This window comes from Oncorhynchus mykiss, chromosome 1 (genome assembly GCF_057628025.1).
Source record: "Oncorhynchus mykiss isolate SJ-2025 chromosome 1, ASM5762802v1, whole genome shotgun sequence".
NCBI classification, from domain to species: domain Eukaryota; kingdom Metazoa; phylum Chordata; class Actinopteri; order Salmoniformes; family Salmonidae; genus Oncorhynchus; species Oncorhynchus mykiss.
The window spans coordinates 79,941,887-79,968,249 of record NC_143022.1 but is presented as its reverse complement, the minus strand read 5'-3'; the positions used below and the strand labels follow the sequence as shown (position 1 = coordinate 79,968,249).

Sequence of the window (26,363 nt, the reverse complement as noted above, 5' to 3'; positions counted from 1 at the left end):
TTTTGCTCACCGTTCTTGTGATCATTTTGACCCCACGGGGTGAGATCTTGCGTGGAGCCCCAGATCGAGGGAGATTATCAGTGGTCTTGTATGTCTTCCATTTCCTAATAATTGCTCCCACAGTTGATTTCTTCAAACCAAGCTGCTTACCTTTTGCAGATTCAGTCTTCCCAGCCTGGTGCAGGTCTACAATTTTATTTCTGATGTCCTTTGACAGCTGCGTTGGTCTTGGCCATAGTGGAATTTGGAGTGTGACTGTTTGAGGTTGTGGACAGTTGTCTTTTATACTGATAACAAGTTCAAACAGGTGCCATTAATACAGGTAACGAGTGGAGGACAGAGGAGCCTCTTAAAGAAGAAGTTAAAGGTCTGTGAGCGCCAGAAATCTTGCTTGTTTGTAGGTGACCAAATACTTATTTTCCACCATAATTTGCAAATAAATTCATTAAAAATACTACAATGTGATTTTCTGGATTTTTTGTCTGTCATAGTTGAAGTGTACCTATGATGAAAATTACAGGTCACTCTCATATTTTTAAGTAGGAGAACTTGCACAATACTTTTTTGCCCCACTGTATGTCTCCCACACAAGACAAATGCCCATCTTAACTAAAATGACCAGTGTCTTGTGGCACAGGGTATATGGAAACTCTTATATGCCTTGACTCTTAGTTTTTCTGTATCTGCCCTGTCTCTCCAAGAGCTAATTCTTCTCAAAATGACTGCGGTCTGCAGGCGACAGCAGTGAATTAATGGTTCATTATGCCCAATGTAAGCAAACAGAGAGCCTGTGATGGAGGAAAATTAATTTTGTCCCATCCATGCCAGACATAACATCAGTTCGAAAATTAGAAAAGCCCCCAGCTATGCATGCAGGAAAAGTGTAAAGAAGCGTTGACTTGTATAACCATAGGGTGCATAAAATAAAATAAATATTGAATTTGTTGACTGTATGAATCCACCAAAATGTATTGAACAAACTTTGCTTTCCAGAAAAAATGGGAACTTAAAAGTTTACCAACAGCTTAAAAATCTAAGTTTGGTCATTGCTCATGAATATGATCTCTGTTGCTTGCTAAGCCGTCACAGGACCGACTCTAAATTAACTTTCCATTTTGTTGCATTGAAGTTACATTGACCCAGACCAGGGCTCTTTAGCACTTGAGTTGATAGGACTGTGAAAGGTTACGCTACAGTTCTCTGGCTTTTTAAGAGCCATAATGATGATGATGATAATGATGGTTGTAAACTGAAAATCAACCTTTCATGATTAAGCTTATTATCATGTTTGGGGACAATTTATAACCTTTAATGCTGATGAAGAAAACTGGCTAAAGAAGTGTATGCTTGCTTGTTTTATTCAGCTTGTGTTCTGACAAGACTTATGAACAGGCTAAAGGAAGAGTACCGATGTCAGACCCAGTACGCTAGGATCATTTGCATATGTCTTCATGATGGATGTGTTTGGTGCAGCAATCAACCGAGCCCGCTGTTCAGACACGGCCTGTGTCATGTTTACGTTTTGCATGTCACACCCACTGACTGATGGACTCATTGAGTGTGAGCACAAAGACTTAACCACCACTTAAACACGATGACAGGGTCCAATAACAGACATGAACGAGTTGGCTATTTTCAGAAAAGCAATCAATACAATCCATGTTTATATTTGTTCTACAGTGGCAAGAAAAAGTATGTGAACCCTTTGGAAATACCTGGATTTCTGCATAAATTGGTCATAAAATTTTATCTGATCTTCATCTAGGTCACAACAACATAAAAACACAGTTTGCTTAAACTAATAACACACAAACAATTATACGTTTTCATGTCTTTAATGAACACACCGTGTAAACATTCACAATGCAGGGTGGGAAAAGTATATGAACCTTTGGATTAAATAACTGGTTGACCCTCCTTTAGCAGCAATAACCTCAACCAAATGTTTTCTGTAGTTGCGGATCAGACCTGCACAATAGTCAGGAGGAATTTTGGACCATTCCTCTTTTCAAAACTGTTTCAGATCAGCAATATTCTTGGGATGTCTGGTGTGAACTCATCTCTTGAGGTCCTGCCATAGCATCTCAATCAGGTTGAGGTCAGGACTCTGACTGGGCCACTCCAGAAGGTGTATTTTCTTCTGTTGAAGCCATTCTGTTGTTGATTTACTTCTGTGTTTTGGGTCGTTATCCTGTTGCATCACCCAACTTCTGTTGAGCTTCAATTCGCGGACAGATTGCCTAACATTCTTACACAAAATGTCTTGATAAACTTGGGACTTCATTTTTTCTGTCGATGATAGCAAGCTAAACGGGCCCTGAGGCAGCAAAGTAGCTCTAAACCATGATGCTCCCTCCACCATACTTTACAGTTGGGATGAGGTTTTGATGTTGGTGTGCTGTAACTTTTTTTCTCCTCAGATAGTGTTTTGTGTTCCTTTCAAACAACTTAACTGTAGTTTAATCTGTCCACAGAATATTTTGCCAGTAGCACTGTAGAACATCCAGGTGCACTTTTGCAAACTTCAGTTTTTTTTTGGACAGCAGTGGCTTCTTCCGTGGTGTCCTCCCATGAACACCATTCTTGCTTAGTGTTTAACGTATTGTAGACTTGCCAACAGAGATGTTAGCATGTTCCAGAGATTTCTATAAGTCTTTAGCTGACACTCTAGGATTCTTCTTAACCTGCACTGTGCTCTTGCAGTCATCTTTGCACGACGGCCACTCCTAGGCAGAGTAGCAACAGTGCTGAACTTTCTCCATTTATTGAACCATTTGTTTTACCGTGAACTGATGAACATCAAGGTTTTTAGAGATACTTTTGTAACCCTTTCCAGCTTTATGCAAGTCAACAATTCTTAATCTTAGGACTTCTGAGATCTCTTTTGTTCGAGGCTGTCAGGTTCTGACCTTAGTTCCTTTGTTTTGTCTTTTGTTTTAGTATGGTCAGGGCGTGAGTTGGGTGGGTTGTCTATGTTGGTTTGTCTATGATTTTCTATTTCTGTGTTTGGCCTGGTATGGTTCTCAATCAGAGGCAGCTGTCAATCGTTCTCCCTGATTGAGAACCCTATTTAGGTAGCCTGTTTTCCATTGTGTTTTGTGGGTGGTTAATTTCTGTTTAGTCTCTGTTCACCTGGCAGAAATGCTTTGTTTTCTCTTCGTTATTATTTTGTGTAGTGTTCAGTTTGTTCTATTAAAAACATAACGAACCCTTACCACGCTGCATTTTGGTCCTCCTCTCCTTCCACCAACGAGAAGTGTTACAGAGGCATGGTTCACATCAGGCAATGATTCTTGTGAATAGCAAACAAACATTTTGTGAGTGTTTTTTATAGGGCAAGGCAGCTCTAACCAACATCTCAAATTTCGTCTCATTGATTGGACTCCAGGTTAGCTGACTCCTGACTCCAATTAGCTTTTGGAGAAGTCATTAGCCTTGGGGTTCACATACTTTTTCCAACCTACACTGTGAATGTTTAATGTATGTATTCAATATAGACAAGAAAAATACAATAATGTGTGTGTTATTAGTTTAAGCACACTACGTTTGTCTATTGTTGTGACCAATTTATGCAGAAATCTAGGTAATTCCAAAGGGTTCACATAATTTTTCTTGCCACTGTATATTAATCAAAGGAAACAAAAAAGAAGGCCCATTCCGGCTCCCTGGCCAGTGTACCAAGACACAAACAACATTTTGAAGTGACTGCTTTTTCAGAGGACAGTATTTTGGTTATGCACTACTCAGAATGCTACCAGAAACACACTGCCAAGTGTTGGGCATTGTGAAAGATTTCTCTTTTCATTACATGTTTTTTTGACACAGGGAAATGGATTGGCTTCATCAGCTAGATGACCAAACACAATATGTGTGAAGGTGAGGGTTAATCGAGGAATTTGGTTAATGGCTGGCTCTTGAAAGCCAACTGTAGGTTCGGTCTTCTTGGCACTGATTAAGTGTACCGTTTAATAGTTAAGGATTTTCCATCCGAGGCGAGCAGACAATTAAACACCTGACTGAACCCTAACCACATGCATCTGAGCCTTTTATTTTTCACATTAACAATACTAAAGCCATGAAACACACCCAAAAAAAGGTGGCCCCAACACTTGATTAGGAACTATGTAAATAAAGCCAGATATCTCCTGATTATGATGTAAGGCTGGAGTTCTCGGTTATTAGAAACAGACCTGCCTGGGCTCAATGAGTCTTTACGGAGAAGACAGGGAAATGACTCAGACTCGTAGCTGCTCCCTCAAGCTCTAAATAGGCTTTCGTTATTTATTAATTACATCACATAATATCATGATATCTTTATAAGTAAATAATACATGTCAGAGGAGCAGCAACAGGGTCACAAAGACGTCCGACTACCCTGACACTTTGCAGCAGTTAAGGGATTGACTGATGTACTGTAAGTACTTACATAGGCCAGATGATTGCATCCTGGAAGGCAGACATTGAAGCACTAAAGATGGAGCCTGTGAGGAGCAGTTTTTAGATGATAGGGCAATGCAGATCTGGGCCAAATTATCAAGAGATAGTTCTTGGAAGACAAACTAATCCTATAAACAACATTGGACATAAGAAATTAAGCAATTATATTTTTGTAGATTCTAATACTGCCAGCTGTTATGTAGGTTGGTGACATAGGGACACAAGGAGTAACCATCACAGTGTCTATAACTCTTATCCCTGAATGGTATAGACTGTGGAGGCTCTGGCAAGACAAACTGTGCAGCCGTCGTACGGACAATTCCAATATTGTGCATCTTTCCTCCGGGGACATTTATTTTCTTCATCCACAAAAAAACACGAACAAGAAATGAGAATGTGTGGTGCAGAAGGTGCATACAGTGCCTTGCGAAAGTATTGGGCCCCCTTGAACTTTGCGACCTTTTGCCACATTTCAGGCTTCAAACATAAAGATATAAAACTGTATTTTTTTGTGAAGAATCAACAACAAGTGGGACACAATCATGAAGTGGAACGACATTTATTGGATATTTCAAACTTTTTTAACAAATCAAAAACTGAAAAATTGGGCGTGCAAAATTATTCAGCCCCCTTAAGTTAATACTTTGTAGCGCCACCTTTTGCTGCGATTACAGCTGTAAGTCGCTTGGGGAATGTCTCTATCAGTTTTGCACATCGAGAGACTGACATTTTTTCCCATTCCTCCTTGCAAAACAGCTCGAGCTCAGTGAGGTTGGATGGAGAGCATTTGTGAACAGCAGTTTTCAGTTCTTTCCACAGATTCTCGATTGGATTCAGGTCTGGACTTTGACTTGGCCATTCTAACACCTGGATATGTTTATTTTTGAACCATTCCATTGTAGATTTTGCTTTATGTTTTGGATCATTGTCTTGTTGGAAGACAAATCTCCGTCCCAGTCTCAGGTCTTTTGCAGACTCCATCAGGTTTTCGTCCAGAATGGTCCTGTATTTGGCTCCATCCATCTTCCCATCAATTTTAACCATCTTCCCTGTCCCTGCTGAAGAAAAGCAGGCCCAAACCATGATGCTGCCACCACCATGTTTGACAGTGGGGATGGTGTGTTCAGGGTGATGAGCTGTGTTGCTTTTACGCCAAACATAACGTTTTGCATTGTTGCCAAAAAGTTCAATTTTGGTTTCATCTGACCAGAGCACCTTCTTCCACATGTTTGGTGTGTCTCCCAGGTGGCTTGTGGCAAACTTTAAACAACACTTTTTATGGATATCTTTAAGAAATGGCTTTCTTCTTGCCACTCTTCCATAAAGGCCAGATTTGTGCAATATACAACTGATTGTTGTCCTATGGACAGAGTCTCCCACCTCAGCTGTAGATCTCTGCAGTTCATCCAGAGTGATCATGGGCCTCTTGGCTGCATCTCTGATCAGTCTTCTCCTTGTATGAGCTGAAAGTTTAGGGGGACGGCCAGGTCTTGGTAGATTTGCAGTGGTCTGATACTCCTTCCATTTCAATAGTATCGCTTGCACAGTGCTCCTTGGGATGTTTAAAGCTTGGGAAATCTTTTTGTATCCAAATCCGGCTTTAAACTTCTTCACAACAGTATCTCGGACCTGCCTGGTGTGTTCCTTGTTCTTCATGATGCTCTCTGCGCTTTTAATGGACCTCTGAGACTATCACAGTGCAGGTGCATTTATACGGAGACTTGATTACACACAGGTGGATTGTATTTATCATCATTAGTCATTTAGGTCAACATTGGATCATTCAGAGATCCTCACTGAACTTCTGGAGAGAGTTTGCTGCACTGAAAGTAAAGGGGCTTAATAATTTTGCACGCCCAATTTTTCCGTTTTTGATTTGTTAAAAAAGTTTGAAATATCCAATAAATGTTGTTCCACTTCATGATTGTGTCCCACTTGTTGTTGATTCTTCACAAAAAAATACAGTTTTATATCTTTATGTTTGAAGCCTGAAATTTGGCAAAAGGTCGCAAATTTCAAGGGGGCCGAATACTTTCGCAAGGCACTGTACATTAATTAGTGTCGATCAACAAAACACTTCACCCTAAAACAACGTCTGAAGTTGAAAACTTCTGAAGGAAATGTAATTTAGGTATGCATTCTAGCAGTGCCTGAAATTATGTTTGACATGCTGAAGATGTGGTTGATGAGGTGTGTCATCAAAGAACCGGGGATGTGAAGAGAAACAAACAAAGCTAAGCAATGACTTAGCGAGGGAAACCGCAACGGATTCTTCTGGGTTCTTTTTGACAAAAACAAGCTCTTTACAATTAACTTGATCTACATGGCAAACTACTGTAGGTCAGCTACAGTTCATATTCAAAACTGTGTTTCTATGTTACCTTTATGACACAAGAAATTAAGCAATGATATTTTTGTAGATTCTAATACTGTCAGCTTTTATGTAGGGTGGTGAAAGTTGCTTCAAATTAAATGTGGTATTTATGTGTATGCTCTATGTTTTGGCTGAATGATAGTAATTTGCACTTACTCCATTCAGTGTGTGTCCATGTTGTATAAAGAAATGCAGTGAGCTCAGATTATGATTACTTTTAAAAACAAGAGAGCATCAAAGCAATAAACAATTTACTTCTGTCTGCCAGTGAATGTCTGCCATAAATACATTGGCTGGAGCCTTGCCAAACCATTTAATTCCTTCTTGTTCAGGGACTGTGTCCAATCCAAAGATTCCACTTCAGCAACTTCAGATCCTAATTATTGCTCAAAATTTTTGCTCAGAATTTCCTTCAGCATCGTAGGATCGCAATATTTCCCAAATTCACAATTTGATATAGTTACACTAAAAGGAAAATAACAATTTGTTTCACTAAATTACACTGTTTATGGAATAAGATGTTACGCTTTTTGCCTTGAGGACATTTTCTATGACAGAGATAATACTGTGAACTAAAACAGATTAGCCATATGGAAAGTTTACGTCAAAATCAATATCTTCACACTTCCATCAGAGCACTTTCATGTCACGCCAAATGTCGACATTCCAGGAATGACCATGAGCTCCAGATTATTATCACTTGTGGAGCGCTGACAATTCCCTGGGTGTGTTAAATGTTTTTATGATCTGGCAGTCAAGAGGTGAAAGAATAATGAAAAGGAAATGTGATTGTGCACAAAGAGGGTTGCAAAGGAAGGGTGTATTACTGGAAACTTTCAAAATGTACCAGTAAATACCAGAATTTTTGTATCTTTCAAGGTTTTTATGTAATCTATCTCAGGACATCTCGTGGCCCTTTTGGGTTTTTCAGATTATCACAGGTGTCTGTAATTATCTCTGGCCCTCTCTCTGACCTTATCACATGTAAAATATAAGAAATAATTAAATAATGATTTTCTAATAAAAAATAGAATGACAAAGTTGTAAAACATTATCCTAAATATAAACCATTGGTGTTTAATATGAGGGTTTCAGCATGAAATATATTTTATATTTATTTTATACAGTTTTATTTATTTGACCATGTCTATGTATTTGTTGTCAATGTTTTGGCATCAACATGGTGGCAGTTGTAAAACAGTCAATAGTTGGACAAGTTGCAGATACTTTTTTCATTAATTAGGCTATTTTCTCTTGAACCATATGATTGATCTACTAGAAACCCATGGAAAATATGGACACAGATTTAAAAATGAATACTATATATATATATATATATATATATATATATATATATATATATATATATATATATATATATATATATATATATATTTTTTTTTTGTATTAAGTTATTCAAGTATGAGTTACCAAAATGATGATAGATTGCCTTAGATTTTCTCTTAATTATCAAAATAACTGCTTTGCAACCCTATGCACAAGACAGACTGTTACCAATAGATTCTCCCAAATCAGGATAATTTTGCATTTGTAACATCTGATGGGGGTTGTAAAAAGAATATCTAATCGTGCAGTAATTCAGGGAAAGCCAATTGATTTATCATTGGCCACTCATCGACCGGCTTGTATTGGAATAACCAGGGGCAACCGTGGGAATGTACACAGAGACTGAGCTCCACTGTTTGTCTCCCAATACAAGTGGATAATAAATCTGCATTCTCCTAATCCTGTTCTATTGATTTGTAGCTGTAAAATGTCATAGAAATCATAGGTGGCCGTCTGCTGTACAATGTGTCATCATATATCCTGGATACATACATTCCGTCTTTACATAGTAGGTTGTCTATCTAACAATAGAACATTTAACCCACATGGTTTCTTTATAGCTAGCTACAATGACGAGAAGGAAACTAGTTCCATATGTTCATGTGCAATGCTCCCATTACGGCTGTTTCTTTGTGAAAAGTGAACGTATCTCCCAAGTCCCCAGGCTAGTTGGTACAGTTCTCCCTGTTTAATGTACTTCCCAGGAGTTGGCCAGAGGGCTCTCTCTCCTGGTAGCACTGATAGACATGCATGTATCAATCACACATAGCCACGGTGACGTTTCTAAACAGGTGTTGGTTTGTGCTCCCAGAGAGAACAGTACGGGAGAACAATACAAACTGCAGTGTTCAAAACAAATGGGAATTAAAAAAATACAAAAACTCGCTCTGACTGGGAAAATCGTTTTGAACAGTCATCCAAATCAAAATTCCAAGTTGAAAACTCGCGCATCTTTCTAGAACTACAACTTTCCGAACTGAATATCACTGATGTCATGACATAAGGAGTGAGAGCATATTACAGACTGTCTATATCTCTTATCTCTTACTGGTAGGTACGATGGAGGCTTTGACAAGACAAACTGTGCAGCCTTTGAGAGGAAAAGTAATGATTAGGGTTGCAAAGCTACTGGTAATTTACCAAAGTTACTGGAATCTTCAGTAATTTTGGTAATTAACAGAAAATATACGGCCATCTATCGTAACTTTGCTTATTTATACTTAAATAACTTGTAAAAAAATGTATTCATACATAGTATTCATGTTTCTATATCTGTATTCATATTATCCATGAGTTTCTAATAGACAGACAATACGGTTCAAGAGAAAACAGCCTAATTAATGAAAAAAGCATCTAATTAACAAGCATTATTTTCAGTTACCTCTTAATGGTTAAAACCGCATTTTAAACACCAATGGTATTCACTTAGTTGATGGTTTATATTTAGGATAATGTTTTACAGCCTTTTCATTCAATTTTTTGGTCAGAGAGAAGGCCAGAGATAATTACATACACCTGTGATAATCTGAAATACGCAAAAGTGGCACTAGATGTCTTGAGATAAATTGCTTAAAATCCCAGAAAGATACCCAAATTCTGGTAGTTTACTGGTAACCTTAGAAAGTTTCCAGTAATATACCCTCCCTTTGCAACCCTAGTAATGATCAAATGCTCTGTGGACTAATCCAATACTGTGCATCTTTCCTTCTCTGGACATTTACTTTCTTCCTCCACAAAAAGACACGACAAGACAGATATTAGGAAATGTCTGGTGCAGAAGGTGCATAAATGAATCAGTGTCTATCAACAAAACACTTCACCTCACTAGACAATTTTTTAAAAATTGAATGCAAAAACTTGTGAAGAAAATTTAATTTAGGTATGCATTCTAGCAGTCTGAAATGATGTTTGACATGCTGAAGACGTGGTTGATGAGTTGTGTCATCAAAGAACCAGAGAGGCGAAGAGAAACAAACACAGCTAGGCAACGAGGAAAACAAGCAGGAGCCATGTTTCAAATTGAATATGCCACAGCTTAATTGAAAGAAACTCTGCTACAGATTCTCCTGGATTCGTTTGACAAAAACCTAATGATTTTACATTTAATGTAGTCTTGTGGAATAATTCAACATCTAATAAACTGAAAACTCTGAATTATAAGCTACAGTTAATTTTCATTTTTTAAAACGTTACTCGAAATAACATACAAGACAACAGTAAACATGTTGTCCCCTACGAATAATACAGCGCCCCCTTTGGGCCAATCAATTGAATTTTGTAAATGACGGATTTCTATTGCCAGATCATCATCATTCACCCAAGTTTCGTCAAATTTGTGCCAGTTATCTCTGAGATATCGTGTGGGTTTGCTAGACTCACATCTCTCAGCATGTGTGCCAAGTTTCACACTCAGTCAAACAGATCAAAAGATAAACATGTGCCCGTTATAGTGCCACTGTTTGGTCAATATGAATGTTCTTGCATATGCTGAGTCTTGACAGTGTTTGCAACATGTGTACCAAATTGTGTTGCAATACCAATATCCTTGACTAATTTATATTTATTTATGTGCCAGACCACACCCATGTGAATATTTATTGGTCAATAGCGGCCATGTTGTTTTAGGTACTAGTCTGGAAAATATTTCGCTGAGACCTTTGTCCATAAATGCCACATAGTCATTCAGTGCCAGAAGTGTTTTCACAAAATTCAAAATGGCGGTAAATCCATCATGGCGGACCTTCTGGGTCCCTGAGGCAAATTTGTTCCTTGTGAGAAGAGGGACCTATGTACCAAATGCCATGACTTTAGGTCAAATGGGGTTAGGAGCATGACCTTTCAAAATGTGATTTTCATCTCTTGTTATAGCGCCACCATTTGACCAATCAGTGTAATCAGTGTAAAATGCTGGATGTCTATGGAAAGACACATCATTCACCCAAGTTTTGTGAAAATCGGGCCAGTGTTGTCTGAGATATCGCGTGTGACTAACATACGAACGAACGGACGGAGACAGACCCACAGTCCCTTCCCCGATTTCATTGTGGGGAACAATTCAATACATTTAAAGCTCATTATCTTAGAATTCCATTTGTCACTGGTTTCCTTTGTAGCTTGACTCCCTCTAAGCTGATGACTCACTAAGCAGTAGATGTGTGTTCTAGATGGTTCTATTGTGTGAGACACGAGGGTGTGTGGGCAGCCTGATTAACACTGGGTGTTTATTTAATCAAGGAGAAAAGACAACCCAAATGGGAAACCCATGGATTGACACACAACATGGTTTTTCAACGTTTTATCTTCTGTACATTTTGATCAAATTAGTTGCTTACGCTACAGTACATCTCACAAAGGAAATATTGAAGAGACGTTCAGAAAATAAACTTTGCTATTCCTACTTGGAAATATACCCAGAGAAAAGAATTGTATGCAACAATTGTTTGGAGTAAAAAAAGGCAAAACAATATGACTGACTAGTATGCCACAAAGAAGTAAAAGAAACAACCTATTGAAGTTTCATTTGGAAAGTAATATTTTATCATATCAGTATTGTGTTCCAGTACATTAGCTCGGAATAATAAACAAACCATCTAATACAGTCAGCTGCTTGTTTGACGAAAACACAGTAGCAAATCACTGTAATTGAGAGTTTGTCAGTGTTTTTGCTTTGTCCCTCTGCTGCTCTCACCACCTCGCGCTCCTTCTCTGTCTGTTCCACTAACTCTATCCCTTTAATTTCCACCCTCTCTCTGTACCCTATCCCTCCACACACAGCTGCCTGGCCCTGGACTCGCCTTGACTGGAGTGGAGGCTGCCTTGGATTAACAGGCTGTCATATAAGGCCAGGGTACAGCAGGTCTGTCTGTCTATCCCTCCCCCTCTCTCACTTATTTTTACTCCTTCTCTCTGTCCCTCACTCACTCCCTCTTTCCCTCTCTCCCTTTCTATCTCTTTCCTTCTACACCTCTCTTGCTCTCTTCCTCACAAAATGATGGACAGCTAGGCCTTATTGATTTATGTACATAGAAGAGACAGAGCAGGCACAAAAAAGGGCTCCATACAGTATATTAACCATGAATCAACATTCCCTCGACTCGCACTATCAGAGAAAGAGAAAGGCATCAGCACAGAAGAGCTGCCTGAAGGGACCAGTCCTCAACACTTACATTTGATAAATATAGAAATATGAATACTAGCAGTGTGGAGTGTCTCCATTACAGTTAAAACAGCACATCCAATGTGCTGTTTTGGATGTGCTGTTCTCAAAGAAATGTGGGGATTTCAACTGAAGGAAAACATTGGCTATAAAATGTCCTGATTGATGATGTCCACTCTCTTACCATAATGCATTTTCTGATTTTACCAAAAATCTGCCCATTGAACACTTTTCATTATCTGACTTTGGTCGGGGATCTCTAAGTAGCCAACTGTAGATACAGTACAATATGCCAATACAAAAAATAAGCTCCTTTAACAGCTCTCATAAAAGCACTTAACTATAAGCCCGGGGTGCACTTCACACCAAGTCACATCCTGGAGGTAAAGGTCAATGAATTATGAGCACTTTGCAACTACTAAAACAATTTAATTAACTAATCAATAGTCCAATCAACTATAGCCTACACTGAATGCCCCTGACTATAGGAGGCCTTCATTGTCTGAAGTTGTTAATGATGCAGTAAAACTGTGCATTAAATTCCATTGTAATCATTGCTCTTTTTAAATGCAGCCCATACATCGGCTGCAGACGTAGCTAGGCTGTGTGTTTTGACATTTGTTTGGGATATGGGAGGGGAACGACATGCTACTGGATGCAATGTCTATTTTCCCAGTTTCTGTGAAGCTAAGCAGGCCTTGTGAGAGCATGAGCAGAGACAGCACAGACAGCAGCCAAGGCCTCGCTACAATCATGCCCTCGGGGTCTAAGTACACTACTGAGACTCTGTAAAGAAAAGGGTATACTGTACACCAGATTGATTATTGTTTTACAACAGGCATATAGCATAGACCAGTTTTAAAAAAACAGGGATATTTGCTAGTCAGTCAGTTAATACTGATTTCATCCACTATGCCAACAGGGATATTTTTATAGACTTTCATGGAATAATATTTAGGTGGGTGATTATATTTTACATTTATTTTTTGCATATTCCAACTACCCGAGAGTGGGGTCACAGCCAGGGTCAGCCATTATCAACGGCAACCATGGCACAATTTGGGTTAAGTGTCTTGTTCAGGGAACATCAAAAGCTGTTTCAACATGTCAGCTCTGGGATTCAAACTAGCGACCATTCGGTTAAAGGCCCAACACTATAACTGCTAGGCTACCTGCCACCATACTATGCTATCTGCCGGATCTTTCATATCGATTGCATGGGTGGATCCTTGAGCATTTTGCTACTACTTTGATGAACCACCAACTATGTTGTCACACCCTGATCTGTTTCACCTGTCATTGTGATTGTATCCACCCCACTCCAGGTGTCGCCCATCTTCCCCATTATCCCCTGTGTATTTATACCTGTGTTCTCTGTTGGTCTGTTGCCAGTTCGTCTTGTTTGTCAAGTCAACCAGCATTTTTGTGTCTCAGCTCCTGCTTTTCCCAGTCTCTCTTTTTCTCGTCCTCCTGGTTTTGACCCTTGTCTGTCCTGACTCTGAGCCCGCCTGCCTGAAACCTCTGCCTTCCCCTGAGCCTGCCTGTCGTCCGGTACCATTGCCCCACCTCTGGTTTACTGATCCCCTGCCTGCCTTGATCTGTCTATTGCCTGCCCCTCTTGGATTATTAAACCATTGTTAATTCGACGTTGTCTGCATCTGGGTCTTACCTTCATACCTGATAGTACGAACTGGCCATGACTGACCCAGCAGACCTGGGCCAGCTGCGCAATGTCATCTCCTCCCAAGGAGCATCCATTGGTTGGCACAAGGAATTGCTTCGATGTCTTATGGAGGGGGTCCAAACATGGGCTGGGCGCCATGACCGGGCATTGGACATGCTGCTGTCTGGGGGGCAGTCTGCCACAGTGGTACCCCCACCGCCACTCAGTAACTCTGCGGTTAGCAGCGCCGCTCCACCGGCCACTCCACCTTCCCGGGAACCCCATTTACCTCCCCCGGAACGCTTTAATGGAGAGCCGAGCACCTGTTAGGCGTTTTTAGCTTAGTGTGTCCTAATTCTCGAGCTTCAGCCCTCCTCTTTCCCCTCGGATCGCTCCAAGATGGCCTACCTCATCGCGCTGATGTCTGGGAGGACTCTCACCTGGGCTACCGCCATATGGGAGCAACAGCCGGCCATGTGCGTGAGTCTGCAAGGCGTCTCGGAGGAGGTTAAGGACGAGCTTGCTGCTTGGGAGTTACCCACGGATCTCAACTCCCTCATCACTCTGACCATCTGCATCGATGGCCGATTGTGGGAACGACGGATGGAGAGGAAATTGGATTTTGCGTCCAGGGATTCCATCTCGCCCCCGAGTCATCCCGGAAGTCCCCGATGGTCCCGTTGCTGAGAGCACCCAAGGTTTCCTGGGCTCTCGTCAGCGGAATGGCAACGCAGGATCAACACAAGGAGCTGTCTGTATTGCGGGACTTTTGGTCATTTTGTGTCCTCTTGCCCGGTAAATGACCAGGCTCACCGGTAGGAGTGAGAACTCTGGTGGGCCATATGGAGAACTTTTCTGCTTCCCTTACTCGCACCCCAATTCATGTCATTCTGTTGTAGGGAAACCAGTCAACATCTCTCTGGGTCCTCATTGACTCTGGGGGCGATGAGAGCTTTTTGGACGACACACTGGCTTCCGAGCTGAACATCCCTACTCAGCCCCTCTCCATTCCCATGGATGTTAGAGTGCTGGTTGGGCGCTCTATAGGTCGGGTCACCCATATCACCACTCCCATCAACCTGCGTGTGTCAGGGAATCACAGTGAGACCATTCAATTCCTGCTCATCAATTCCTGCTCACTCAATCACATTACTGTGAAGAACTGTTATCTTCTACCACACAATTCCTCGGTCTTCGAGCCGCTCCAGGGGGCCACTGTTTTCTCCAAGCTGGATCTACGAAACGCCTACCACCTGGTGCGGATACTAGAGGGGGACAAGTGGAAGACTGCCTTCAACATGGCAAGCGGCCACTACGAATATCTGATCAACACCCTTTGGCCTCACCGACGCCCCTGCCATGTTCCAAGCTCTGGTGAATGATGTTTTATGTGACATGCTGAACCGGTTCGTCTTCATCTACATTGACATCCTCGTCTTCTCCCGCTCCCACCAAGAACAAGTGCTCCACGTCCGACAGGTTCTCCAGCCGGAAAAGTGCCAGTTCCATCGTTCTACCATTCCCTTTCTGGGCTACATCATCTCTGCTGGAAGTGTCCAGATGGATCCCGAGAAGGTGAGAGCGGTGGTGGATTGGCCTCAGCCTACATCCAGGTAGCAGCTGCAATGCTTCCTGTGGTTAGCCAACTTATATTGCGCTTTATCCGGAGTTACAGGACCCTTGCCTTCCCCTGTCTGCACTCACCTCTACTATACCAAGGTTCCATTCACGTGGTCCTCTGCCGCTAACCTTAAACACCGCTTCACCACTGCTCCGATAACCGATAACCGGATGTTTGTGCCTGATGCTGTCCGCTCCTTGATCCTGGAGTGGATCCTGGACTCTCGTCGGACCCTGGCCTTCATGCGAAAAAAGTTTTGGTGTCCCACTATGGTTCGGGATGTTCTCGCATTTGTTGCCGCCTGCATTGTCTGCGCACAGAACAAGACTCCTCGGCAAACTCTGGCTGGTCTTCTCCAACCACTGCCTGTCCCTCAACGTCCCTGGTTCCATATATCCCTGGATATCGTCACGGGTCTCCACCCATCTGAGGGCAACACTGCCATCCTGACTGTGGACGACCTGTTTTCCAAAGCCGCCACTTCATTCCTCTCCCCCAACTACCCTCGGCCAAGGAGGGTTTCCGGTTCTCGTCCTAGTTTTGGTAGGCATTCTGCTTGCTCAATGGGTTGTCGGCCAGCATGTCCTCCGGATTCCACCCCCAGTCCAATGGCCAGTCGGAGCGAGCTAACCAGGACTTAGAGATGACTCTTTACTGCCTAGTCTCCGCCAACCCACCCGCCTGGCGTCAGCAACACCCTTCCTTGCTCTGTCACGGGTCTCTCGCCATTCGAGTGTTCCTTGGAATATCAGCTTCCACTCTCCCCCGAGCAAGAGGAGGAAGTCAGCAATCCCTCTGCCCAGATGTTCATCCACCACTATCGCCGTACCTGGAAGAGAGCCCGGGCCACTCTGAAGACCACTTCCAGGCATAGGCGACAAGTGGATTGCCACCGGACCCCTGCTCCACGCAGAGTGTATGGCTCTCCACCCGAAACCTGCACCTCCGGGAGGAGTCGGGGCAGGGGGCTCCAGTACCTGGTTGACTGGGGAAGGTTATGGCCCGGAGGAGAGTTGCTGGATCCCTGCTAGAGACATCCTGGACCCAGCCCTCATCGCCGACTTCCACCGCCAGCACCCCGGTCAACCAGGTATGTGCCCAGGTAGGACACCAGGTGGCGCCCCTTGAGGAGGGGAGGGGGGGGGGGGTACTGTCACACCCTGATCTGTTTCACCTGTCATTGTGATTGTCTCCCCCCTCCAGGTGTCGCCCATCTTCCCCATTATCCCCTGTGTATTTATACCTGTGTTCTCTGTTTGTCTGTTGCCAGTTCATCTTGTTTGTCATGTCGACTAGTGTTTTTGTGTCTGAGCTCCTGCTTGTCCCAGTCTCTCTTTTTCTCACCCTCCTGGTTTTGACCCTTGCATGTCCTGACTCTGAGCCCACCTGCGTGGCCATTCTGTCTACCCTGACACTGAGCCTGCCTGCCGTCCGGTACCGTTGCCCCACCTCTGGTTTACTGACCTCTGCCTGACTTGACCTGTCTATTGCCTGCCCCTGTTGGATTATTAAACCATTGTTAACTTCTTTGGGGTAGGGGGCAGTATTCAGAAGTTTGGATGACTGAGGTGCCCAAAGTAAACTGCCTGTTACTCAGGCCCAGAAGCTAGGATATGCATATAGTTGGTAGTATTGGATAGAAAACACAAGTTTCCAAAACTGTTAAAAGAATGTCTGTGAGTATAACAGAACTGATATAGCAGGCAAAAATCAGAGGAGAATCAATCCGGGAATTTTTTTTTAGGTCACCACTCATTATAATGGCTGTCTATGGGAATATCAAAGGAATACCTCCCAGATTGCAGTTCCTACTACTTCCAGTACATGTCAACAGACTTTAGATGGAGTTTCAGGCTTCTTTTTTGAAAAATGAGCTAGAATTTGTAGTTTTTCTAGGTGTCTCCCATTTTTGCTGTAGTATTGTGGCGCGCGTCGGTGAGGGTGCGCACTTCGTTATTTATCTCCAGTAATGAACATACTATTCTCAGTCTTAAATTTCATATTTTATTTACATATTAGTCTACCAGAGGATTGATTAGAAACGTTGTTTGACTTGTTTGGACAAAGTTTATTGGTAACTTTCGGGATTCATTTGTATGCATTTTGAATGAGGGAAACCGGTGGATTACTAAGTCAAGCGCGCCAACTAAACTGACTTTTTGGGGATATAAAGAAGGACTTTATCGAACAAAACTACCATTTGTGATGTAGCTGGAACCCTTTGGATTGCAAACAGAGGAAGATCTTCAATGGTAAATGATTTATTTTTTCACTATTTCTGACTTTCGTGTCGCCTCTGCTTGTTTGGAAAATGTTTTTAATGCTTTTGTATGTGGGGTGCTGTCCTCAGATAATCGCATGGTATGCTTTCGCCGTAAAGCCTTTTTGAAATCTGACAAAGAGCCTGGATGAACACGAAGTTGAGTTTTTAACTGATGTATAACACTTGTATTTTCATGAATGTTTAATATTACGTATTTTGTATTTTGAATTTCGCGCTCTGCAATTTCACCGGATGTTGGCCAGGTGGCCCCAAAGAGGTTAATTTGACATTGTCTGCATCTGGGTCTTACCTTCATACTTGATACATGTGTTTACAATAAAGGAATGATCTGCAGAGACTTTCAACACGTTCTCCAATACTTCACAGGTATTTCAACCTAACCGCCTCTTTGCAGAGTTCTCTTCCCATTGAACCATTCCATCTAAATTTCCCAGAATGCTTTTGCCCTTACCTGGAAATTGTATCAAAGTGCTCAAAAGCAATATCCCCAATAGCTGAGGAGTTTTCCAACAAAGCAAGATTGCCCTTAGATTTTCTATCTGAAAAGAGATGTCACAAACAAAAGCAGTGGCATGGAATGAGTGGTGGCCTGTCTAAATATAGCCACTCTGTCCTGGTCTGTTCTGAAGTCCTGGGAAAGTGGATTACAGTCGATTTAACATAAAGATGAAGACTAATTAAGCTCAATGAGTGAAATAGATGATGCGTCTGGCCATCTGACTGCAGTAAGCCCATAACTGCTGCTCTAAAAGTAGACAGAGCTTCCTACTGCAATGTACCATAAAATAATTGGAACATGAATGATACCTTTCCTCAAGATACGCCTGTGTGGTTTAGGAGTTGTAACAAAAAATGCAATTGTGAAGGAAAGTAGTTTGAGACCTTCACACTCCCTCATATTTCCTCAGGAAAACACTAATAAATGCAACAATTGTGCCAATATACAGTACAATGAACCTGTATGGTTACAATGAAGTAGGTCAAGGACTGAAATATGTTCACTATAATGCATTGAAAGGTTCACCTTTACAGCAAGAACAGCAATGCAGTTTTGTCTGAGCAACAATTGGCTAACCAGCCCCACTAAGGCCATCAAAGGGTGTATTATTTAAGTGATAATGACCAAAACATGCCAATATATCCTCCAAACACGGGCTTAGAGGGCATTATCCTGCTTCTCCCCGAGGGCCCTCATAGTGTTCTACAGAAGCACCATCGAGAGCATACTGTCGGACTGTATCACAACCTGGTTGCTGACCGCAAGGCTCTACAGAGGGTGGTACGCTCAGCCGGACGCACCATTGGGTGCACACTGCCTGCCTAAACACCAGGTGTCGCAGGACGGCCAAGAAGATCAAGGACCTCAGCCACCCGAGCCACGCCCTGTTCTCCCCACTTCCATCATTCAGACAAAGGCAGCATAGAAGCATCATAGCAAAAGCTTTCAGACTGGCCAATAGCTTCTACCCCCAGACCATCAGGCTGCTGAATAGCCACCACTAGCTAACAGCAAACTATCTACATTTTGTTTTGTTTGACCTGTATTTCTATTGAGATTTCCTTGTCTATATACATAAAAATGAAGCTGATTCATGATTTCAACTGGCTGAAAGAAGTTGCCTGTCTGTCTCATCCCGACTCCCGACATGTTTATTACTATGGGCCAGCTGGAGATTTCAATATTGAAACAATGTTGCAAATGTTGGAGAGACAGATAGCAAGGTTTATACAAATCTCTGCTGTTGAAAACCAAAAGAAAGAAGAGAATGTCTATATGCTTTCTTACAGTGGAGATCAAGTTTATAAATTGCCTGGTTGGGATGATGAGACCGTGGATTACGCAATGAGATGGAACAGTAAGTAAGCATTTCAACCTCATTGCCTTAGCCGGTGCTATCTTCTGGAATAAACACTGGCTGGAACATGGTTTTAACCAATCAGCATCCAGGATTAAACCCACCCGTTGTACAGTGTATCCTTCAGTACCACACCATGAAAACATGTCAGAAATTAGCTACACATTGTACACCAGATAATGTGAAACACTAAAAATGAAGGGTTCAACAAGGGTTCTTCTAAAATCCTCAAAGTTCTTTGAAAAACCTTAGGGTTCTTGGCACTGAAAATAGCACCCAAAAGGTTCTTCCAAGAACCCCATAGGAGGTGGGGTTTATCGAGGAAATTCCTTAGTTGGTGGGGTTCTTGCAGGAACCTAACTGCCCAACTGAAATATTTCAATTTGAATTTGAAAGGACAGCAGGTGAAGGCACTTAACTGAAAAATGTAAAGATCTCCTCAATTTAAGGTAAGGTTTGTTAGTCCCTTGTATGATCTAAATTGATAATGTTTTATGATGACAGCATCTATCTATTCATATTTATGCAAAACTTTCTAAAACATAGAATGGACACAATTCAATCAATTCACATAGAGGTAAGAATATGTAGGCTATAAGAATATGTTGAAGGCTAGCTGTATTGGGTGCAGATGATTGAACTGCTCACCTTTGTGTCTCTCTGCAGGTATACAGACAAGGAGGCATACAAAGGTATGTGAATTGGTATTGGTATGTTATGTAGATCACATTTACCATCCTCCTCCCTTAGCTCTTCAATTAATATCCCATAGGCCTTTACATTATGGACACGGTATGTCCATAATTAACCCCAAAAGGTTCTTTGAGGATCCATTACAAAAGGTTCTTTGAAGAACTATAGGGGTTCCCCAACAGTTTCAATTTGAATAACCCCTAAAGGAAACTCCAGGAACCTTTTCTTTTTAGAGTGTATAACCAAAGATTGTTGGTGTCTATTACTGGACGTTACAGGAAAGCCCCATACAAACCGCCGCTATAGATATTTTGTGATACTTTCTTATTTATTTAACCTTTATTTAACTAGGCAGGTCAGTTTAGAACAAATTCTCATTTACAATGACGGCCTACAGGGGAACAGAGGGTTAACTGCCTTGTTCAGTGGCAGAACAACAGATTTTTACCTTGTCAGCTCGGGGATTCAATCCAGCAATCTTTCGGTTACTGGCCCAACACTCTAACCACTAGGCTACCTGCCACCCCGAAATAACTACCTTATAAATAAATGTCTGTGTCCAGTTGCAGGTGGTAATTTGAATTTTTGAAAATGCTCCATAAAGTAATCCAACAATGTATACGCCACCATCTTGCCTATTTCAAATCTTATCTTATTGATGGAGATAGGTGGGTAACTAAATTCAAACGAACCACCTGCAACCTGACATGGACATTTATAAGATACCACTTTGGCCAAATCGAGAACAAATGTTGGGCTTTCCTGTAACGGCCAGTAATGGACACCAAAAATCTTTGGTTATATCACATTATCTGGGGTAGAATCTGTAGCTAGTCAACAATGATCATCTCAGGCTGTCGCAACATTCCCGTGGCACCTTCCATCTATAGGCCAAAGCCACTTTACCTACAGTATAGCAACTGTAACAAATACCAAACCACAAAACCTGTACCTCTAATATTCAGTCAACTGGCTCAGTCTCTGCATGTAAATACATATTTTCTCAAACACATTCCAGGTATAGCTGACAGTTTGTATATCATGCAACAATTCCCAAATAATGGCAAGCAGATATGATTTAAGCCTCTAAACATATGAGTGAAACATCTGGCTTGGAATAATGTAAAAATATCTTTAAACAACCTATATAAAGCTTGAATAAGATAGTTATACCACTGGGGTGGCTGTAGATTACATAGTTTGTTACCAATGCTATAAAGCTTGACATTATCTGACACTACGTCAAAGTACCCTCAAGTAAAAAAGGAACATTCCTTTGCCTTTCCATTTTTGGACATTGTAAATAAACAGTAACCACAATACATGAAAGCTGCCACATGCCATGTAAGGGCACAATTCAATTCCATTTCTCTAACAATGCACATAACTATCATGCACGAATACAAGGAAATTAAATGATGAAGCGAGGCAGCAACATTTTTTCATTTATTTTCAGGGGCCAGTTTGCAGTAGAGGATGATGGGGTGTAACGTCAGCACATTAAAATAAAAGCTATAGCTATATGCGCTAGCACTTGCTTCCTCGAACTTAGAAAAGAGCGATATTAGAATGTAGACACTATAAAAAGGTGTGTAACAGTAAATGACACAACTAAACAATTTCCAAATATTATAATTATCACATTTTCTGTAATTTCAGAGAATATGACAATGATACACTGCAACATTAATCAGCAACATAATGGTGAAACTGCGTACAACTAACGTTATGCATATAACGTTACTATAAAGAAATTCAAGAAACCATGACCAAGAAAAAAAGTATATAATAAAATAAACCTAATAAACCTAATAATAAACCTAATAAACCTAATAAAATAAAATATTTTTACAAAACACACGTTGTAATATTACTCACACATGTGTACTTACCTCTTACAAACAACGGTATTAATTGACGGATAAAGCCGAGGACGATATATTTGGCATATGGACGCAGTCCACAGTTCGCCACAGTTTCATAGGTCAGTCCAAACAAAGTCGTTGAAGCCATCCGACAGTGTGCCCAGCCTTGCCGCTCGCGCCTTGCTTAACTAGTCTGTTCGCGGGTCAGCGTACCCGCCAAGGACCGGGCACTAATTACGGAAGGCTGTGGAATCTCCAGGAGCGCACGGGAAGTGTCTCTCCGGGTACATTAGTGTGATTGGCCAGGAGGACAATGACGTGCCAGCAGGTGGCACAACCGTTGTTTTATCGAGAATTCATTGATCATTCCAGGAGCTCTGTGTGGAATGTAAGGATTTCTAGTGGATGAAACATTTGATACAGTGATTAAATTATGCGAGGAATGACACGTATTGTGCGTTGAATTACTATCCTGTAATTACCATCCTATTCATATTTTCAAATGTATTTTTTTTGGTGAACATAATAACAAAGCTGCAGTGTCCAAGGCACTCACAACCTTGTTTCCAATAATTTAGTGTTTAGTACATGAATCCGTTGAAATAAAACGATCTATTTACAGTAGATATGATTAAGTGTGGTTTGACACGAGCATGTGCAAGACAGGAAGCCAAACCAAATGTTTTAATTGATTGATTAAAACACAAACAAGAAGTGAATGTTAATCCGCAGTGGAATGTGTAAACCAATTATAAATACTGTCAGAGACTTGGGAAATGGGCTCTCTCGCCCTACTTATTTATCCAGCGTAGACTGCTGCCCAGCCCCACCGCCATATTTAAATTCAGAACTTCATTTGACAATCAGACAAAATGAAGGTATAGCGATGGTTAAATTATATAATCTAAATACAATTTCTGATAAACACCGTATCATCGTCATCATCATGCGTGCGCGTGCGCTGGTGTGACATGTTGAGACAGTGCAGTGCTGTATGTGGGCTGACTCTTCAGGTCATTGAGCGATGTATATTTAAAGGCTCGCACACATTGCAACAAATACGGTCTAACGTTAGCGTTCATCTGCCAATAGTTCAGCGCGCTGTGTTTTAGGAACCAGCCGCTGTAGACGTCTGGTGTGTAACAGTAAATGACACAACTAAACCATTTCCAAATATTATAATTATCACATTTTCGGTAATTTCAGAGAATATGACAATGGTACACTGCAACATTAATCAGCAACATGATGGTGAAACGGGCATTGGTGATAATCGGTGAGCACTCGGTTCACAAATTACTTTCAGAGGTGCTAAGTGGCCAGAAAACGCTATTGGTGTGTCTGAGCCCTTTGGAGTGAGCACTTCACCATGTCCTCAGATAGTCCCTAGATTTTAGGTAAATCCTGTGGGCATGCTTGTAGAGATTTAAGAAAGCGATACCAGAAAGAAACAACCACAAAAACAAAGAAAGAAAGTACAATAGAACAAGGAAAAATATTTTTTACAATTATAAAAAACTACACCCCAAAAAAAGAAGCAAACAAGATATTGATTGCTGCAGCTGCATTTGTAATAAATAATAGGTTTATCATAATAATAATTAGTTATTCTCTATCAGATTACATGGTGGAAAGTACTTAGTTTTTAAATTGAGGTTCCCCTTGCCTTAAGAAAGATAATTGACCATCCCCCCTTCCCACTCTAGAACTGAAAATTAGGTTGTGAGCCCATCATCCTTCAATTTTACACTTTTCCAATTTTACACCCATGCCCACCATTGCTATGGCAGGTCATTTGGTCAGGGACAAAAGTGTTGGACCAGTGGCCTTCCACACACTCTTGTCATTGTGCAATGGAGTCCAGGCTTTCTTTCGGGGTTGTGGAGTATTGTGTTTTTGTATGGACACAAATATGACCCACTGTCTGTAACCTCACAACAAAGGTCAGGAGCTTACCCTCCTTCAATACTCTTTTATAGTGTCATCCTGGTGGCTTTCATAATACTCATTCATCTGTAAAATAGAGGGTAATACGGCTTTGCCACTGTAATGGTAAACATAATTTCCTCTAACACCATACCCAAACCGGACGAGGGCATGTGACATCGTGCGCAAATAGATTTTGTCCCCCCACACCAAACGCAATCACGACACGCAGGTTGAAATATCAAAACAAACTCTTAACCAATTATATTAATTTGGGAACAGATCGAAAAGCATTAAACATGTATGGCAATTTAGCTAGCTAGCTTGCAGTTGCTAGCTAATGTGTCCAATTTAGCTAGCTTGCTGTTGTTAGCTAATTTGTCCTGGGATATAAACGTTGAGTTGTTATTTTACCTGAAATGCACAAGGTCCTCTACGACGACAATTAATCCACACATAAAACGGCCAACCGAATCGTTTCTAGTCATCTCTCCTCCTTCCAGGCTTTGTCTTCTTTGGATTTTATTTGGCGATTGGCATCTAACTTTCATAGGTGTATTACCACGATTGACCGACCTCAGTTCATGTATTTTAATCACCCACGTGGGGACAACCAATGAGGAGATGGCACGTGGGTACTGCTTCTATAAACCAATGAGGGGATGGGAGAGGCAGGACTTGCACTGCGTTCAGCATCACAAAAAGAACTGACATCTATTTTAACGCCTGGCAATGCAGACGCTCGTTGGCGCATGCAAGCACTGTGGTTGCAATGATTGAATAACATGTATGTGTAAATTTATTTTGCAATGCTCCAGCACACGATGCAAGCGGTGTGGTCAGCATGTTAGCCATGTTTGAACTTTGGTTGTGGCGAGAATATGCTCAGCACTACTCACATCTAGGCACAAGAACACACTCTTCATATAATCATCAGAGTATAGTGAAGCAAAGCAGTATATGTTCATTGTCAATCAGTGCATACAATCACATAATTAGCATATATTATATTTATGAGGTAAAATCACTATCATATGTCATCCTATTTTACTATGGTATACAATCATAAAAGTTGTGTGCCGCTAAATATTTCCGTATGTGGCTGAGAGAGAATATGTATGCCAGTTGCATCCTTCTGTATAGTTGAAGTCGGAAGTTTACATACACCTTAGCCAAATACATTTAAACTCAGTTTTTCACAATTCCCGACATTTAATCCTAGTAAAAATTCCCTGTCTTAGGTCAGTTAGGATCACCACTTTATTTTAAGAATGTGAAATGTCAGAATAATAGTAGAGAGAATGATTTATTTTAGCTTTTATTTCTTTTATCACATTCCCAGTGAGTCAGATGTTTACATACACTCAATTAGTATTTGGTAGCATTGCCTTTAAATTGCTTAACTTGGGTCAAACGTTTTGGGTAGCCTTCCCCAAGCTTCCCACAATAAGTTGGGTGAATTTTGACCCATTGCTCTTAACAGAACTGGTGTAACTGAGTAAAGTTTGTATACCTCCTTGCTTGCACACGCTTTTTCAGTTCTGCCCACACATTTTCTATAGGATGATGGCAGGGCTTTGTGATGGCCACTCCAGTACCTTGACTTTGTTGTCCTCAAACGATTTTGCCACAACTTTGGAAGTATGCTTGGGGTCATTGTCCATTTGAAAGACCCATTTGCGACCAAGCTTTAACTTCCTGACTGATGTCTTGAGATGTTGCTTCAATATATCGACATAATTTCCCTTCCTCATGATGCAATCTATTTTGTGAAGTGCACCAGGCCCTCCTGCAGCAAATCACCACCACAACATGATGATGCCACCCCCGTGCTTCACGGTTGGGATGGTGTTCTTCGGCTTGCAAGCATTCCCCTTTTTCCTCCAAACCTAATGATGGTCATTATGGCCAAACAGTTATATTTTTGTTTCATCAGACCAGAGGACATTTCTCCAAAAAGTACGATCCTTGTCCTCATGTGCAGTTGCAAACCGTAGTTTGGTTTTGGAGCAGTGGCTTCTTCCTTGCTGAGTGGCCTTTCAGGTTATGTCAATATAGGACTAGCTTTACTGTGGATAAATAATACTTTTGTACCTGTTTCCTTCAGCATCTTCACAAGGTCCTTTGCTGTTGTTCTGGGA

The 26,363-nt window shown here is 41.3% G+C and overlaps 1 protein-coding gene across 1 annotated transcript in view; it reads right to left on the bottom strand.

Moving 5' to 3' along the window:
• The window catches only part of LOC110529681 (muscarinic acetylcholine receptor M3-like), a 105,841-nt gene extending 83,257 nt beyond the window's left edge, over positions 1 to 22,584 (bottom strand). Inside the window, exon 1 of the mRNA XM_021612116.3 lies at positions 22,324 to 22,584. The gene's annotated coding sequence lies outside the window, so the exon portion shown is untranslated. The remainder of the gene's footprint in view (positions 1 to 22,323) is intronic.
• Between the last annotated feature and the right edge of the window lie 3,779 nt (positions 22,585 to 26,363).